The sequence below is a fragment of the Bufo bufo genome, chromosome 1 (genome assembly GCF_905171765.1).
Source record: "Bufo bufo chromosome 1, aBufBuf1.1, whole genome shotgun sequence".
Lineage (NCBI taxonomy): Eukaryota > Metazoa > Chordata > Amphibia > Anura > Bufonidae > Bufo > Bufo bufo.
In genome coordinates this window covers 188,888,727-188,907,755 of record NC_053389.1, presented here as the reverse complement: position 1 = coordinate 188,907,755, position 19,029 = coordinate 188,888,727, and the positions used below count along the sequence as shown (strand labels likewise).

The following is a 19,029-nucleotide window of genomic DNA, read 5'->3' as shown; positions in this document are numbered from 1 at the left end:
TTTAATGTAAAAATGAAAATCTGACATCATATAGTACATGTCAATATCTTTCTAACAAAGCTAGAACCAGCCCTGTACCTGACATGGATCCAGAGATCTCCTCATTCATTGCTTCGATTGCTCTTCTTGATTTATATCAAGCTGACAGCTCAGGGGGGTGTTCTTTCTGCTGCAGGATTAAATTGAGCATCTGTGTCCGCCTAAGTGAGAAGGATAGAGAAATAAGAAAAAGAAAAACCAGCAGGTGGCGCTATACAGATACATTTTATTGAATAAGTGGGTATACTGAATTTTTAATTACATGCATTTACAGAAGTATTCAGGTGCTGGTTTGAAAACTGTAGAATATTTTTCGTGGGTCAACCATTTTAAATAGCAAAATGGTCCACATGCAGAAGGTCTATATCCAGACTGATGACACAATTCCTAGATTTATACAATATATGAGAAGTTATAATACAGAGCAGACTGGAAGAGATTGAGTCATGGTGTGTTGTGCAAGCAGTCATGCTGTGTGTATCTGCTCGGCTTCCTCGTGAGATATTACACTAGTTATTTTCTGTGTATGCTCAGGAATTTCCTGTTTGCGGCAGTAACAATCTCCGCTGTGACCCTGGATCAGTGTTCCTTGCAGGCTCTGTGCACCTTGCCTATCTCCCCCACAGTCTCCATGCTGTAAATCCTCCTATTGTACTTTCACCCATTCAGCCGCAGGTCAGTGCTCGTAACCTGCTTACATGGGACGGCCATGTGCAACCGATTCCAGCAAATGTTTTATATACTGTACGTACATGATCATGGATAATACATGGGCACAAAAATGGGTTAAGAGGCTCAATGATTGAGTTCTCATCTTCAAAGGGGAGGATGAAAAGCATGTTCTCTAGATGTTTTTGTGTCATGGTGGCAATATACACTGGGGGTGAGTGGTCACATTTTAATTACTGCCATGGGTCTCATCTATTTTGAACACTCCAGATACTCAGTATTAGGCTGAGTTCACACGAGCGGATGCCGTGCGTGACATCCGCTCCGTGAATGACAGCCAAGACCCGATGCAGACTGCAGAGGCACGGAGCATTAACATGACTGATAATGCTCCGTGCCTCTCTGTGATCTCTTTACTACGAAATCACAGTTGTCACTGGAGCATTAACATGACTGATAATGCTCCGTGCCTCTCTGTGACCTCTTTACTACGAAATCACAGTTGTCACAGTGATTTCGTAGTAAAGAGATCACAGAGAGGCACGGAGCATTATCAGTCATGTTAATGCTCCGTGCCTCTGCAGTCTGCATCGGGTCTTGGCACTCTTTCACGGAGCGGATGCCACGCACAGCATCCGCTCGTGTGAACTCAGCCTTAGGCTACTTTCACGTCTGCTTTTAACTTTTCCAGTATTGAGATCTGGCAGAGGATCTCAATACCGGAGAAATAAGCTTCCGTTTTCTCCCCATTCATTGTCAATGGGGACAAAACGTAACTGAACAGAAAGGAGTGCTCCAAAATGCATTCCGTTCCATTTGGTTGCGTTCCCATACCGGATAGAAAACCGCAGCAAGCCGCGGTTTCTTTTTGTTGTGGGGTGCGGAGTAAAACAGATCCGTCATGACCCACAATGTAACTCAATGGTGCCGGATTCGTTTTCCCAGACACAATAGAAAACGGATCCAGCACCCATTCACTTACAATGGTTTTAATACCAGTTCAGTCATTGTTATTTAATAAAACAACTGTATCCGTTCATAATGGATGCAGCCCTGCCGGATCAAGCAAAAACGCAAGTGTGAAAGGAGCCTTAAAAAGTCACCATTATTTATAACATTTACAAGAGGTTTTCCAAGAATCTAAACTTATCGACTATCCATATTTAGGGCATAATTGATCGCTGAGGGTCTCTCTGATCTCGACAACAGGAACCGCATCCATCTTTGAAATGCATCTTCAGCATGAGTGCAGCCGCTCTACTCAAAGTCTAGGGAACTAAGGAGACTAATGTCTTATGCGTACGATCATAATTTTGGTTCCCATCTGCGGGTTTTGCAGATCGGATGCAGGGCCATTCATGTCAATGTGTCAGCAAAAGATGTGGACAGCACACCCATGCTGTTCGCATCCATAAGTTAGTTCTGCGGTCCTGCAAAAAAATAGAAAATGTCCTATTCTTGTCTGTTGTGTGGACAAGAATAGGATTTTTTTCTTTATACGGGAGGGGAAAAAGATGGCATGCTCACAGCAGGGGTCCGTGTTTTGCGGATCCACGATTTGCAGACCGCGTGCATGAGCCCTTAACCAAAAACAGCAATCAGCAATCTCTCCCAGTCTCATAGAGTTTGAATGAACATGCTTGACTGCTGCTCCATTTTAGTGATCGGTGTGGGTCCCAGCTGTGGGACCCCATTGATCATCAGACTTATCTCCTAGGTGATAAATACCAGTTTAACCCATTGAGGTCCTGTATAGCTCTTATAGCAGCTGTCTAAACAAGACAACCATAGCCATATACCCTATTAGTGCATATGAATGTAATAGAAAAGTTCCCCTTCTCAGGAGACTGGACAACCTGGGTCACCTGTTTAATAGATTTTAAGGGCACTCAGACTTGCTGGCCACTTCTCCTGCCAATGATTTTGTATGCATAATGATTTTACATTTATGTAGGTGTGATACCTTGATTTTTGCGGTATGAGTTGTATTTTTAGGAGCTATTTTGCTCATTAGTGTTTCTTAGTGATTGGTGTACAGTATATTTATTTTTATAATGAGGGAATGGTACAAAAAAAATAGGTGTACCCGCAATTTTTTTTGTAGATGATTACCACACCTAATATTTATTACGGTCCAGCCTGTCAAGAACAGGTCTCAAACTGTATACCCAGCGTCAGTGCTAGGATGCAGTCATATGGTGCAGTGCAGGAGCTATATAAACATACCCTGGTGTGCCAACCAGTTATAATGAAGCTCCAAAATGATGGTTCTTAGCCAGGTTCAAACACTGTGTAGTGGTGCTCAGAGAGGCTGAAGTCAGTGGCCTATTTCCCTCAGGAAATGTTACTAGAAATGCTTAAAGAAGTTTTCCAGAATTACTATGGTTTTTAACAGATATGTTCATGCAGTTGCTTACCTCATGTACATCTTCCATGTGTTTATTTTACTATTTGGACTCTCCTGTCCTGATTTCAGAATGTAAACCGATCACGCTGGTTTATATCCTGTATGTACTTCCTGTTACTGCCCTGGGAGTTTCATGAGAGGACCTGCACTTTTTATATGCGTGTTGTTTTATGGATCTTGTGAGTACAATAAATCACGTTATTTAAACTCAGTTGGCGGTATTTCACTTTGTTGGGCCGCCTCTTCTTTGACTTTTAGGAGATTTGAGCATCGACCTTAGTGGAAACCAAAACTGAGGAATCACATCAATAGACACCTTTTTTTTGTCTCCTTCAGTGTGAACTGCACTCAAGTTGAAGGAGCGCGGTTTTCTATATTATATACTGTACATTGGTTATTTGTGAAAGGTACCCACCTCACAAGAAAAACTGCAGTGCAAAAGGACAATACTGATCTGGGGACTGTAACTTTTGTTGCAGATTATTGTCTGTGTTTTGTGTTTTTAAGTGTTTATATGAGATTTTTTCCCCTGTTTTTTTTTTTTTTTAATTTATGTGAAAAAATGTACAAGACGGATCCGTCGGTCCGCATGACAAGCGGAGAGACAGGTTTCCCCTGTTTTTTGAGGGGGTTATTTTTATTTATACTTTGTGGGTCTTATAATACCCTAATCAGCGCTGTAGAGAGGTTGTACAGCGCTGAAGCTCCTTTCCTCATCGTAGAAAGTGATTTACAGCTTTCATCATCTATTCCATGCTTATTTTTCTTACATTTTCTTCAATTTCTCTTATTTTGGGATGATATTTTGGGGATTTGGAACCAATTACTAGTTTACCATACACTTATGGACCCAGGTTACATTGGTTTCAACATACTATGGTCACCCCGGAACCAATTAATATTGTAACTTGAGGGACCACTGTCTTGTACGACCTTATGGGGGCAAAAAGTGTAAAAAATAAAATAAAGTAAAGACAAACTGCTCTATTTGTTCTCTTTTGTTATTCTTTCCTATTCTTCTATACTTTTCATTCTCAGCCCCATTCACCGCTCTCCTCCTCTTCTCCTTTTTCCATCTTTTGTTCTGGTTGCTGAGCATTCCGTTATGCATTCCGTCATAGAATTGCGTTATGGTACGTGGTTACAGAATTTATAACGCAATTCACCTTTTACCAGTAAACGAAGCGTGAACAAATTTCAAAATATTAAATTCTCTCATCTCTAATTACGACTATTAAGTTTCTTCCTATCTTGTTTCAATAGTTTTGACCATTTTGTTATATACCGTAACTGAAAATTAATAAAATATTTGAATAAGAAAAATACAAAATTTCCCCCCTTTGTTGACATTTTTCTGAGTATATATTTTTTTAAATGACGTAAAAATAATGCCCATGTTTCACCCAAAAAAAAGGCCCAAAAAATATTTCCATACCGAATGGGATGTACTTTCAAAGTCTGATGTACTGAAAAATGTAAAATTCACTGGGTCAGGAAAGGGAGGAAAGGGAGAAAAGGGGGGGAAGGGGGGGAAGGGGGGTAAATGTCCCAGTCTGGAAGTTATAGATCCCCTGCCTTTGACTTTATTTTTTTATTTGTAAGAACATCATGTATATGTTTTGGAAGTTACTACAGTAGATCAGTGTATTCAATGCCAGAGTTCACAAAATACTGTTCACACAGAATAATGATGATCCGCCAGATCCACAGACTGCTGATACTGCATCATAAGGGTGCATTCACATCACCGTTTAGCTTTCCGTTCTTCTGATCCATCAGAAGAAGAGAGAGAGAAAAAAAGGATCCAGTAAAAAAACGGATCCTGTTGCATCTGTTGTCATCCGTTTGAGCCATTTCCATCTGAGATCCGTTTTTTAGACGGGGAAAAAAAGTCCTGCATGCAGTACTTTTGTCAACGTCTAAAAAACAGATCTCAGACGGAAATGGCTCAAACGGATGACAACTGATGCAACAGGGTCTGTTTTTTACTTGACCCTGTAAAAAAATGGATCCTATGGCAATCCTATGCATAAGGCTACTTTCACATCTGCGTTTTCAATTCCGCTATTAAGATTTGTGGTCGTGGCTGGAAGATGAGACACTGTAGAGGAATGGCTGGGTAGCCAATGGTAAACTAACTGAATGGCTAGTGGTGTGCCCTTAGCCAAGTGCGTGGGTAGGCCTATAAGGGGGCATACCCTGGGTGAATATGAAAGATTATGAGAGGGAGGGTGGGGGCATCGGAAGCGCATGCGGGAAGCAAGCACCCCCCTGGGGGTAGATATATCCATACGCCCCTCCCACAAATGCAGGCTGAGAAAACTCAGCCTTCTAACTTGTGGTCGTGGCTGGAAGATGAGACACTGTAGAGGAATGGCTGGGTAGCCAATGTTAAACTAACTGAATGGCTGGTGGTGTGCCCTTAGCCAAGTGCCTGGGTAGGCCTATAAGGGGGCAAAAAAAACAAGCGTAGGAAATATGTATGTATTTTTTTTATTTTTTATCATAAGAGCATAAGAGCATCAGAGAGCCAAATGACAGAAGGCTTTGGATATTTCTGCATGTGGGTTAGGTATACACCGGGCAAAACAAGAGGACTTCCAGCGACCCATTTTGCGGATGACATGCCTGGGCACCCCATGTCTAGAAGCTGCCGAAGCCGCTCCGATTCGGAAGGAATGCCCGGATATGACATTAGGATTGAAACCTAAACCGGAAGCTAGAGATCGGATGTGCGAGATGAACTGTGAGGATGTGAGTGAGCCGTTTTTGAATGGAAGTAAGGGGCTAGCGGGCGGAGCGCCATCTAACACGGTGAGGAGTTTTCTCAACACTTTAACGGGGCACCATGCATTAAAAGTCTGGAAATATTTAATCGCTACCGGGGGACCGGTTTGGGAATTTTTGGAAGATACGAGATGGAGAAATTCCCCGGGTCTTAAGAAACCATAAAAACTTAAATACATGGCAGCCTTAATGATGGTGCTAGGATATGGCCCAAACGGATTCCCATCTAGTGAATTGGATAGCTTCCTGAACAGGTCGCCTGATACTGGCTGTCTAAGGCTACTTTCACACTTGAGTTCAGAGCGGATCCGTCTGCTGTCTGCACAGATGGATCCGCTCCTATAATGCAGACGTTTGGATCCGTTCAGAACGGATCCGTCTGCATTATAGCTTAGAAAAAATTCTAAGTGGGAAAGTAGTTCAGACGGATCCGTCCAGACTTTACATTGAAAGTCAATGGGGGACGGATCCGTTTGAAAATTGAGCCATATGGTGTCAACTTCAAACGGATCCGTCCCCATTGACTTACATTGTAAGTCTGGACAGATCCGTTTGCCTCCGCACGGCCAGCAGCGTTCGGGTGTCCGCTTGCTGAGCGGAGCGGAGGCTGAACGCTGCCAGACTGATGCATTCTGAGCAGATCCGCATCCACTCAGAATGCATTAGGGCAGTACGGATGCATTCGGGGCCGCTTGTGAGCCCCTTCAAGCGGAGCTCACAAGCGGAGCCCCGAACGCTAGTGTGAAAGTAGCCTAACAGAGGTGGAACCCTTGCAATTTTTCCGAATACACCTGAGGGTTGCTTTTACCGCCTGAGATGAAAAAACCGAAGCACTATCCGGATGCTCAAGCATGAAATAATGCTGGACTCCAGCCAAATACAATCTGATGGTGTTATAGGAGAGCTTGAGCTCCGTGTAGCAGTAAGCCAGAAACGCCAGAATGTATGTGGTTTTTGACAGTGTTGGCCCCAGGATATGAGAGCGAAAATTTGTTGAATATCTTCCATGCGGACCCGTAGTTCCTGGCGGTATTGGCTCACAGTGACCTGTGGATGAGAGCTTTTGCAGAGGCAATGTGAGAATTTAGTTCATTGTCAGGGTATGGAAGGCTGGCGGGGTTAATCCTGTTCGGTCCGCTTGTGGCATTACCTGGAAAAAAGTGGGGAAGTTAAATCGAGAAAGGACGTCTGCCGCCAGGTTCTTGGAGCCCTGGATATGCCTACAGAAAAAATGGAAATTGTAACCCATTTAAAGCCAGACCAACTTGCGCAAAAAATACATAATTAGGGGGGATCTGGATCTGCCCTTTGTGAGAATTTCCACTATAGACTGGTTGTCTGTGATGAAGATGACTGGGGAATTGGCCCACTGCCTACCCCAAACTTGAGATGCTGCTATGATGGGATAAATTTCTAGCAATGGTGAAGATTTTAGGGCTACCTCGTCTGACAGTATTTCTGGTGGCCAAGGACCTGCGAACCACTGCCTGCCAAAGATTGCCGCAAAGCTGCAGGAGGCGGCTGCATCTGAGAAAACGGTGGGAGAAGCAGGGCTCCAGTGTGGAACAAACAAGGAAACACCATTCCATTGGGATAAAAATCTATCCCACATTGCCAGGTTGGCCAAGGCTTGGGAATCCAAATGAATGGGAGAGTTTTGTTCGGCGGCTGTGGGGAGTAACTGGAGCAACCTGGAAACGAAGGCCCTGCCTTGGGGCATGACTCTGTTGGCAAAGTTTAACATGCCTAATAAGGACTGCAAATCTGCCTTGGTGAGGGTATTAGATGTCACTGATTTGGAGATGGTGATTCTGATTTTCTCCAGCTTTTCTTCCGGAAGCCTTGCTTCCATCTTAACAGAATCCAGAACGATGCCCAGGAATGTGATGGTCGTGGAAGGACCCTCTGTTTTTGAGTCCGCGACTGGAACGTTGAGCTTTGAAAAAAGTTGCAGTAGGGACGCTAACCTGGCGGGCTCATGACCTGGCTCTTCTATTATAAGGAAGTCATCTAGATAATGAATAACCATTGGGCAGTGGCAGTGGTTAACCAAAATCCAGTGCAGGGCTTGCGCGAACTGGTCAAACAACCAAGGACTACTTTTGGATCTGAAAGTCAACCTGTTTGCGAAGTAGTATTTATCCATCCATTTGATGCCATAAAATTTCCACAGCTGAGCCTGGACAGGCAGCAGCTTGAAGGCATTGGCGATGTCTATCTTTGTTAACCATGCACCTCTTCCTGCTAGCAGGATCAACTGGGTAGCTTCATCTACTGAGGAATAGTGCATGGAAAACTCTTCGGATGGAATCAGAGTTAAGATTGGGTATATGCGAACCGTGAGGAGCTGAAAGGTCGTAAATTATTATTTTCTTATTTAAAAACTTCTTCGTGACAATTCCGATGGGGCTAACCCTCCAGTGGTCGAAGGGGACTGTAGAAAAAGGACCGATGAGAAAGCCCTTTTGGAGCTCGGACTGGAGCAGGGTAGTGACAGAATCGGGATCCCTAACTGCAGACAGAAGATTATCTCCCTCCCAGGTGGACTGAGGCAGGGCAACAAGCCCCGTGTGAAAACCCCCCGTGAAGCCGGAAACCAAGAATCGGGTGAAGGAAGGATTGTGGTGATCCAACAGAAGGGATGCTAACAGCTCTACATTAACACCAACTAGTCAGGACTGCTTTGAGGATCTATGAGGGCAGGTGGTTTGGGGGTGGGCCCTGAAGCAAACTGAGCAGACATGGAGAGCTCGACACTTATTATAATTGCAAACTGCGAGATTGTAGTTATTGCAGACTTGACTTTTGCTGACTAAAATGATGGGTCTACCTAACTTGTCCACTGCTGGGGCCTGCCTTTGGAGGCCAGATGGACCGGGGACAGGCCTATCTTGGGAAGCTGAGGCTGGATTGGGGCACCAGTCGGACGAATGGAGAATGGACTGGCAAGAAGCACAGGAAGGAGCCTTGAGACCTGTGAAGTGCCGGCAGAAAAGCTCCATGTCTAGTACGGCCCAGTTGGTGACGTGTCTGAACAGGGCTAAGGCAGCGGCGGCTTTGGCTGAGAAGGAGCGGTGGTAATCGTAAAAAGCAAAGCCACCATACTTATGCCCCAGGTCGGTGACCCTGTAGAGATAAATGTCCAGCTCCTCCCGTCTCTCTGGCTGGGCAGAGCAAACGATGTGCCTGAAGAGGCCGAAAGCGAGAACGAATTCTGGTATGGACAGCTTATTATTTAGACGGGCGTCTTTGGACTTAAGGATTATGGACACATCACCGCAGGCGATTGTCTTGTTCTCCATGGTATCGTGGGTGGCGATAAGTATGGAGGCTAAATTGACGTCCTTCCCAGCCAAAATGTCCTTCCTAATATTCTCAGGAACAAAATGGGAAGGAGCTATGGCCAGGGTACTGGGAACCCTACCTGGAGAGGGGCAGCGATAAGTGGAGGGGACTGAAACAGGTGGGACTGGAATGTCGGCCGTGGAGGATCGGGACTCGACAGCCAGCAGCCGAGACTGCATGTCTGAGACTGTGGACATGGACACTTGATCCTCAGCAGAAGCTGATGTGCTGGTGACCAAAAGTCTATATAGTTCAGCCTTGCGAGCGGACGCTGGATGGCGAATGCCTCTATGGTTCAGTTCCGCGATTAACTTGGGTATGGTCCAGCCTTGTAGGGACATGCAGCTAGCATGATCGGAGTGTTGAGATTCCGGAACTAAGACAGAGTCTTCGATATCAGATGGGTGCGACATGACTGTGGCTGTGGAGCAAGAAAAATTAAGCCTAGACGTGAACTTGAACGAACCAGAGCGACCCTGAAATGTGCAATAGAATAGAAGAGGAATTGGTTGATAGCTGAGAGCAGACAGTAGCGAGTAGGGTGCACTGTTACCTGGATCGAGTTTAGCTGAAAACCTGGAGAAAAAACACGATTGCAAATAAGTATATATATATATATACACTGCTCAAAAAAATAAAGGAAACACAAAAATAACACATCCTAGATCCGAATTAATTAAATATTCTTCTGAAATACTTTGTTCTTTACATAGTTGAATGTGCTGACAACAAAATCACACAAAAATAAAAAAATGGAAATCAAATTTTTCAACCCATGGAGGTCTGGATTTGGAGTCACACTCAAAATTTAAGTGGAAAAACACACTACAGGCTGATCCAACTTTGATGTAATGTCCTTAAAACAAGTCAAAATGAGGCTCAGTAGTGTGTGTGGCCTCCACGTGCCTGTATGACCTCCCTACAACGCCTGTGCATGCTCCTGATGAGGTGGCGGACGGTCTCCTGAGGGATCTCCTCCCAGACCTGGATTAAAGCATCTGCCAACTCCTGGACAGTCTGTGGTGCAACGTGACGTTGGTGGATAGAGTGAGACATGATGTCCCAGATGTGCTCAATTGGATTCAGGTCTGGGGAACGGGCGGGCCAGTCCATAGCATCAATGCCTTCGTCTTGCAGGAACTGCTGACACACTCCAGCCACATGAGGTCTAGCATTGTCTTGCATTAGGAGGAACCCAGGGCCAACCGCACCAGCATATGGTCTCACAAGGGGTCTGAGGATCTCATCTCGATACCTAATGGCAGTCAGGCTACCTCTGGCGAGCACATGGAGGGCTGTGCAGCCCTCCAAAGAAATGCTACCCCACACCATTACTGACCCAATGCCAAACCGGTCATGCTGGAGGATGTTGCAGGCAGCAGAATGTTCTACACGGCGTCTCAAGACTCTGTCACGTCTGTCACATGTGCTCAGTGTGAACCTGCTTTCATCTGTGAAGAGCACAGGGCGCCAGTGGCGAATTTGCCAATCTTGGTGTTCTCTGGCAAATGCCAAACGTCCTTCACGGTGTTGGGCTGTAAGCACAACCCCCACCTGTGGACGTCGGGCCCTCATATCACCCTCATGGAGTTGTTTCTGACCGTTTGAGCAGACACATGCACATTTGTGGCCTGCTGGAGGTCATTTTGCAGGGCTCTGGCAGTGCTCCTCCTGTTCCTCCTTGCACAAAGGCAGAGGTAGCGGTCCTGCTGCTGGGTTGTTGCCCTCCTACGGCCTCCTCCATGTCTCCTGATGTACTGGCCTGTCTCCTGGTAGCGCCTCCATGCTCTGGACACTACGCTGACAGACACAGCAAACCTTCTTGCCACAGCTCGCATTGATGTGCCATCCTGGATAAGCTGCACTACCTGAGCCACTTGTGTGGGTTGTAGACTCCGTCTCATGCTACCACTAGAGTGAAAGCACTGCCAGCATTCAAAAGTGACCAAAACATCAGCCAGGAAGCATAGGAACTGAGAAGCGGTCTGTGGTCACCACCTGCAGAACCACTCCTTTATTGGGGGTGTCTTGCTAATTGCCTATAATTTCCACCTGTTGTCTATCCCATTTGCACAACAGCATGTGAAATTGATTGTCACTCAGTGTTGCTTCCTAAGTGGACAGTTTAATTTCACAGAAGTGTGATTGACTTGGAGTTACATTGTGTTGTTTAAGTGTTCCCTTTATTTTTTTGAGCAGTGTATATATATAATTTTTTTTTTTAAATGGAACTTAAATAATGACCTGCCGGGTGGGGCCCTGTTGTGATACGAGCTATGCAGCCTGGATGATGGATCGGGCTAATGGCCTAGAAGCGTGAACCTGGCAATATGGTAGATTGGCTTTGAGCAAATTTGTACTACGTGGCCTGAGTAACGTGACAGGCAGTTAATATTAACAAACGTGACCTGGCCGGCGTGGCAGGTTGGCCCTAACCGATTTAAGCTACGTGGTCTGGATAAAGCGACAGGCAGAAGAAATTAACAAATGTAAACCTGGCCGACGTGGCAGGTTGACCCTAAATAAATTGTACTACGTGATCTAAGTAATGTGACAGGTATTTAAAGAACGTAACCTGGCGGACGTGGCAGGTTGACCCTGAATGAATTGTACTGCGTGGCCTGAGTAATGTGGCAGGCGGTTAACATTAACAAACGTGACCTGGCCGACATGGCAGGTTGGCCCTGATGAATTTGAGCTACGTGGCCTGAGTTACGTGACAGGCATTAGAAATTAACAAATGTAAACCTGGCCGACGTGGCAGGTTGACCCTAAATGAATTGTACTACGTGGTAAGAGTAATGTGACAAGTATGATGAATATGACCTGGCTGGTGTGGTGGGTTGGCCCTAAACAATTTAAGTTACATGCCCTGAGTAACGTGACAGGCAGAAGATTTGAAACAAATGTGAACCTGGCCGACGTGGCAGGTTGACCCTGAACAAATTGTACTGCGTGGCCTGAGTAATGAGGCAGGAGTTAACATTAAGAAACGTAAACCTGGCCGACGTGGTAGGTTGACCCAAGGAATGGTACTATATGGTCTGAGTAATGTGGCAGGCATTTAATGAACGTGACCTCGCCGGCGTGGCAGGTTGGCCCTGAACATTTTGAACTACGTGGCCTGAGCAACGTGACAGGCGGTAGATGTTTTAACAAACGTCCCTAAATGAATTGTACTATGTGGCCTGAGTAACGTGACAGGCGGTTAACATTTAACAAACGTGACCTGGCTGGCGTGGCAGGTTAGCCCTAACGATTTAAGGCTACGTGGCCTGAGTGACGTAACAGGCAGAAGATGTTAACAAACGTAAACTTCTTGGCATAAAACACAAACCTGTGAATGCAGAAGGTATAAGCAAGAAATAAACGCGAATCTTGAGTAGAACAAGCAGAGATGAGGACCGTGCCTTTGACCTAGACAAGCAAGGAGGCAAAAGAGGGGCTCGTTGAACCTGGTGATGGAAGGGTTAAATCAGCAATGCACGGGATGACTCGGGCGCAGACCGGCTGTGAATTCAACGCAAACCGCTATAAGCCTGCAGAAAAAAAAATTCCTACCATGTGACCAACCATATGTGCTGGCCATAACAGATCCCCCTAACCAATTTTAATAATTACTGATGTCAACACATCATACCCATCATGGGTCCTATAAAGAAATAAGGTTCATTATGAAAAGCTTAACAACAGGGAAAGCTAGCAAACCTCCAACTAACAGATGTTTCTCTGCCATCTGCCGGATACTTGGGGCCCGCGGCAAAGCACTAGACAATCTACATTTCGCCATTTCATCGAAAAAAAAAATAATGTTTACAACTCAGACATGTAGAATCATTTGGGGAACAAATCTTTTGAAAATGAACAGCAATATATCGGCGCTGAGGTCACGTGGTCGCGACCCGGAAGTGAGCTTGTCGCGGGGGAAACAGGACGCCCGAGCGGCGAAGCGCAGAGCTCGCAGCCCACGGGAGGAAGTGCTGCCGGAGCCGACCCGGCAGAGTGCGGCGGGTGGCCAAGAGAGGGACGCGGAGGCTGAAGGTAGGTGAAAGGAAGCAGGAGAGGCGGGCAAACTTACCCGAGATGCCGGTAACTTGCCCTGCCGTGATGAAACCCTGTCGGGGCCCTGCTTACCTGAAGGCGCGCCGCGAGGAGAAGGACATGAAGCTTCGGCAAGGATAGGCACCGGAAGCGCACGCGGGCAGCAAGCACCCCCCCGGGGGTAGATATATCCATACGCCCCTCCCACAAATGCAGGCTGAGAAAACTCAGCCTTCTAACCTGTCATAGGATCTCAATAGCAGAAGAAAACGCTTCCGTTTTGTCCCCATTCATTGTCAATGGGGACAAAACTGTACTGAACGAAACGGAGTGCACCAGAATGCATTCCATTCCGTTTGGTTGCATCGTGATGTGGTGCGGAGCAAGACAGATCCGTTCTGCCACACAATGTAAGTCAATGGGGACGGATCAGTTTTCTCTGACACAACAGAAAACGGATCCATCCCCCCTGATGCATGCGGTTGTATTATTGTATTATTGTAAATGAATCGTTTTTGCAGATCCATGATGGATCCGCAAAAAGCGCTAAGGTGAAAGTAGCCTTAGGCCTCATGCACACTACGTATGTATTTTTAGGTCTGAAAAAAACGGATCCGTAAAAAATCCGTATGACGTCCGTGTGCATTCCGTGTTTTGTGGAATGGTACAGCTGGTCCCTAATAGAACAGTACTATCCTTGTCCGTAATGCGGACAATAATAAGACATGTTCTATTTTTTTGCGGAACGGAAATATCGACATATGGAATTGGAATGCACACTGAGTAACTTCCGTTATTTTTGCAGACCCATTGAAATTAATTGTTCCGTGTACGGTCCGCAGAAAAAACGGAACAGACACGGAAAGAAAATACATTTGTGTGAATGAGGCCGAAGGGTGCATTCCCATCACCGTTTAGCTTTCCGTTCTTCTGAGCCGTCAGAACAGAGAGAGAGAAAAAAAACAGGATCCTGTAAAAAAAAAACGGATCCTGTTGCATCAGTTGTCATCCGTTTCAGCCATTTCCGTCTGAGATCGCCTAAAAAAATGGTTCTCAGACAGAAATGGCTCAAATGGATGACAACTAATACAACAGGATCCGTTTTTTTACTGGATCCTGTAAAAAAAATGGATTCGATGCAATCCTATGTATAAGGCCTCATGCACACGACCGTTGTTTGGGTCCGCATCTGAGCCGACGCATTTTGCGGACCGCACATCGCCGGCACTTAATAGAAAATGCTTATTCTTGTCTGCAATTGCGGACAAGAATAGGACATGTTCTATTTTTTTTCGGGAAAGGAATTGCGGACCCGGAAGTGCGGATCCGCAACTCCGGATCCGGGCAGCACATCGTGCTGCCCCATAGAAATAAATTGGTCCGCAATTCCGTTCCGCAAAATGGGCTCATGCACACGACTGTATGGCTTTTTCAGTGTTTTGCGGTCCATTTTTTACGGATCCGTTGTTCCGATTTTTTTTTCCGCTGTGTTTCCGTTTCCTTTCCGTTTTTCCGTATGCCATATACAGTATACAGTAATTACATAGAGAAAATTGGGCTGGGCATAACATTTTTAATAGATGGTTCCGCAAAAATCGAACGGATACGGAAGACATACAGATGCATTTCCGTATGTGTTCCCTTTTTTTTGCGGACCCATTGACTTGAATGGAGCCAAGCACTGTGATTTGCAGACAAGAATAGGACATGTTCTATCTTTTCACGGTACGGAAATACGGAAATACTGAAACGGAATGCACACGGAGACACTTCAGTATTTTTTGCTGAACCATTGAAATGAATGATTCAGTATATGTACCGCATACTGAACTCAAAAAACGGGCAGTATACTGAACGCAAAATACTGTCGTGTACATGAGCCCTTAGAGTAATGATACAAATCCAGTGTGATCTGTGTAAGAGTCCATTCACACATCTGTAAGTGTTTTGCCGTCCGCAAATTGCGGATCCGCAAAACACAGATACCTGCCATGTGCGTTCCGCATTTTGTGGACCGCATATGGCCGGCCCTATGATAGAAATGCCTATGACTTAAAAGGATGGAAGAATTTCCTCCGGCTACTAATACCCAACCTGTTCCCCTTAAATAATCACACCGACACCAACTTGCTTTGGTGAAAATGACCATGACGGCCAAACTTTATTATTCCACACATTATAAGCAACATCTTACACCATATAACATGAATAATAATATGTCACGGCCATGGCTATGACCGTGACTCCTGAACCGCATGCGGTTGTCAGCGGTTTTCTTTGGTTGTCAATCACAGGTGAGGGCTGTGGTATTTGCCTCACCTGTGGTTGCCGCTGGCAACAGTATGTATGTGTGAAATCGTATTTTAGTGATCTGGATAAGTTAAAACTTAGCTTTTATTATAGCTCTTATAAGATAAATGAGATTTTGTTCCTCAAAATGAAAAATAAAGAGGTAGGTAGTCGTAGATTGCTCACAGTGTCCTATGATATAACGGGACTTGTACTGAGGGCAATACTAGAATGTCCGCAAGGGCAAGAAGTGAAATGACTGATGTATTCCAAACATGATGTTTCCAGGTCTAGACAATTAGAGTGGTATACATCAGTATTCAAGCCACAGGTGGTCGGGTTTGGCACATATAGGCGCCAATATCCGACACATCAAGGTGGACATATAACAAATATTAAACAACAAAAAATCTATATGCACAACGACAGACACAACACAAAAATGACATGGATGTATATATCCGTGTTACATATTGTACACTAATGCATCCACAGCATATAGGTGCACGGCGGCACCGCTTGAAAGAAAGACACACCACCAGGTGTCCTACCGTACAGGTATGATGTACTCCAGGCACCTGTGTTCTTGAGTCTTTATCAGGCAGGGTGGTCCTTTTCCGGCAGTTGGAGGATATTTAAAGGGAATAGAAACGATGATTTTTCCTTTCTATCCCTAATTGGCCCTCACAGCCCTACAATAAGCCTCCAAAAACTAGCCACGGGGTGTCCCACTATTTGGGCCCCCGTCCGGAACCTAGCCCTGGAATTGTAGTCCCTAAAAAGGCCCTACAAGGATCCCTACATGCACGTTTCTGGGGTAGGGGGAAGAACCCCTCCCCTCATCAGGGGATATAATTTCTAAGGGCCGAAAAATACAGAAAGAGGGTCACCAGAAATGGTGGCTCTCCTATAGAATAAGGCGCACAGGTGGATGTGCGACCGGCAACGGGAATGAAAGAGAGGGGACAGATAGAATAAAGTTCCCTCCCTTTTGTCACTAAAGCGGAGCGCACAGATAGGTGCACAGCCGCAGTGAAGATAGAGAAGGGGGACAGATAAAAGCACCCCTTGTCCTCTTGTAGTGCACAGGTTGGTGCCGCAGGCATATGTCTTACCTGATCTGGAGGTGTACGCGTCCTCTCTTTTAAAGGTTCGCGCCGGGATATCGGCACGTTCCCCTAGTACGGCGGCAGGCGGTAATGGCGTTTTGCCCTTACTTTGCGTGTTATGCCCATACGCCGAATGGGCGCTGGGCATACGCAGTAGTACGCGCACATTATATTTCCAATATCATCGCGTTAATGCCTGAAATGATGTGTCCAGGCCACAATGCACAAAGATAGTTATTGGATTCCAGTATACAGCCTCCATAGGTCAATATTTATATCTATGTTGTGCCAGCAAACCATCGTACTGGTAACTTCACTCCCATAATGGGGCTGCAATCAAAAAGGTGCTGTTGTTTTATTTGCATGTCGTCAATCGGATGCTGCTGCTAGCGACATGCAAAAAAATAAGACAGATAGAGTATACATCGGGCGTCGGACAAATTAATGATATGTTGTACAGGCGCACAATATAAGCCTACAAATATAAAAATACGGACAAAGCATAGATATATATATATTTTTGTCCGTATATACGGGCGTATTGATATGTAAGCTCCGTATAGAGGTGGATCTGTGGGCAGCGGAACATGTGTCCAACAGATTCACTCAGCAACCCTGATGTGGGTATACAGCATAGATTATTTAGTGGTATTTTTTGCGGTCTTGTTAATTTCATTTTTCAACAGTAGTCAGCAAAAAGTCACACCTGGTAATTAATAGATATTACATGCCATGTCTCCCAGGTAGCCGAGATTTAATAAGGCAGGGTGAGGCAATTTTAGGTATTTATTTTAATTAAATCTGTATGAGAGACAGAGACCTTGAAGGGGTATTCTTAAAGGAAGCAGCCAAAGTGGAGGGACTCATTCAAACCTTTGGGGGATACCGTGTCCAGTTGGAAAATCCAACGTGCTTCTCGTTGAAGCAGGAGACGGTCCAAATCACCACCACGTATTGGTGGTGGGATTTTATCAATTCCAATGGCTCGGATGCAGTTCGAGTCTCCACCATGGTGTTCATTAACATGTCGGGCCACTGGGGTGTCGCGTTCATTCGTGATATCGCCCAGATGTTCTCCTAGACGTCTACGCAACTCCCTCTTGGTTTTGCCGACGTATTCGAGTCTGCACACGCATGTGATCTTATAGATGACACCGCGTGTGCGGCAATTGATAAAATCCTTGATAATGAAGGACTTATCTAGATTCGAGCTATGGAAGGTCTTACTGCTCTGTAGAATTTTGCAGGCTACACAGCCACTACACCTATAGCAGCCATTGATCTTGCGATCCAGCCACGTCGCTGCTTGGGTCGCCGGGGTGTAGTGGCTGTGCACCAGCATATCTTTTAGGCTGCTCCCTCTCCTGAAGGTAATTTGTGGGTAATTAAAGATGACTTTGTTGATCTCAGGGTCCATCAATAGGACAGGCCAGTGTTTCCGGAGGACATCCCTAATTTGTCCTGACGCGTCGTCATAGGTCGCAATAAGGCGGATCTTCTTTTCCGTCTCCTCCTTTCTAATTTTGGGTACTAGGAGGTCGGGGCGACTTGCTGTTAATGCAGTTTGATAGGCTTGTTTAAGAACCTTATTGGGATATCCCCTGTCCAAAAACCGATTTTGTAAGGCCTTAGCCTGGTCGACGAACTCTGACCTGCTGTAACAGTTGCGTCTGAGGCGCAAATACTGACTCTTTGGAATCCCTCTTTTTTGGGGGAAGGGATGGCCGCTGTCCCAGTGCAGGACAGAGTTCGTCGACGTCGGCTTCCTATATATAGTGGTGTCGAGTTCGTTAGAGCCCCCCCTAGATATCTTAATGTCCAGGAATGCCAAACTATCAGAGTTGGCCTCAGAGGTAAAGCGTAGTCCCACCGTGTTGGTATTGAGTCCATGGACAAATTCAAAAAAGGAGTCTTTCGTGTCATTCCAAATGACAAAGATGTCGTCTATGTACCGTGCCCACATAAGTATGGGCCCGGTACATGACGACATCGCATCCCCAAAAACTGTGGTTTCTTCCCACCAGCCCAGGAGCAAATTGGCATAGGACGGCGCACATGAACATCCCATCGCCGTGCCCCTGAGCTGTTGGTAGATCCCGCCGTTGAAGAGGAAGAAGTTGTGTGTCAACAGGAATTCCAGTATTCTGAGCACGAATCGATTATGGGCCCTGTACTGTATACCTCTTGTGTTCAGGTAGTACTCAACCGCCTTGAGTCCTTCCTCGTGCGGGATCGAGGAATACAGGGCCTCAACGTCTATGCTACCCAGAGTACTCTCTTCCTCGATAGTCACACCGTCGATCCTCCGCAGAAGATCCATGCTGTCACGAATATAGGACGGGA

The 19,029-nt window shown here is 45.7% G+C and overlaps 1 protein-coding gene across 4 annotated transcripts in view; it reads left to right on the top strand.

Moving 5' to 3' along the window:
- LOC121002211 (testicular acid phosphatase homolog) overlaps positions 1 to 19,029 on the top strand; it is a 114,444-nt gene that overhangs the window by 22,608 nt on the left and 72,807 nt on the right. The window contains exon 1 of one of the 4 annotated variants that reach the window (XM_040433594.1): positions 3,251 to 3,294. The exons of the other annotated variants lie outside the window; for them this stretch is intronic. The gene's annotated coding sequence lies outside the window, so the exon portion shown is untranslated. Of the gene's footprint in view, positions 1 to 3,250; positions 3,295 to 19,029 lie in introns of those variants that run through there. 4 annotated transcript variants of the gene reach the window in all.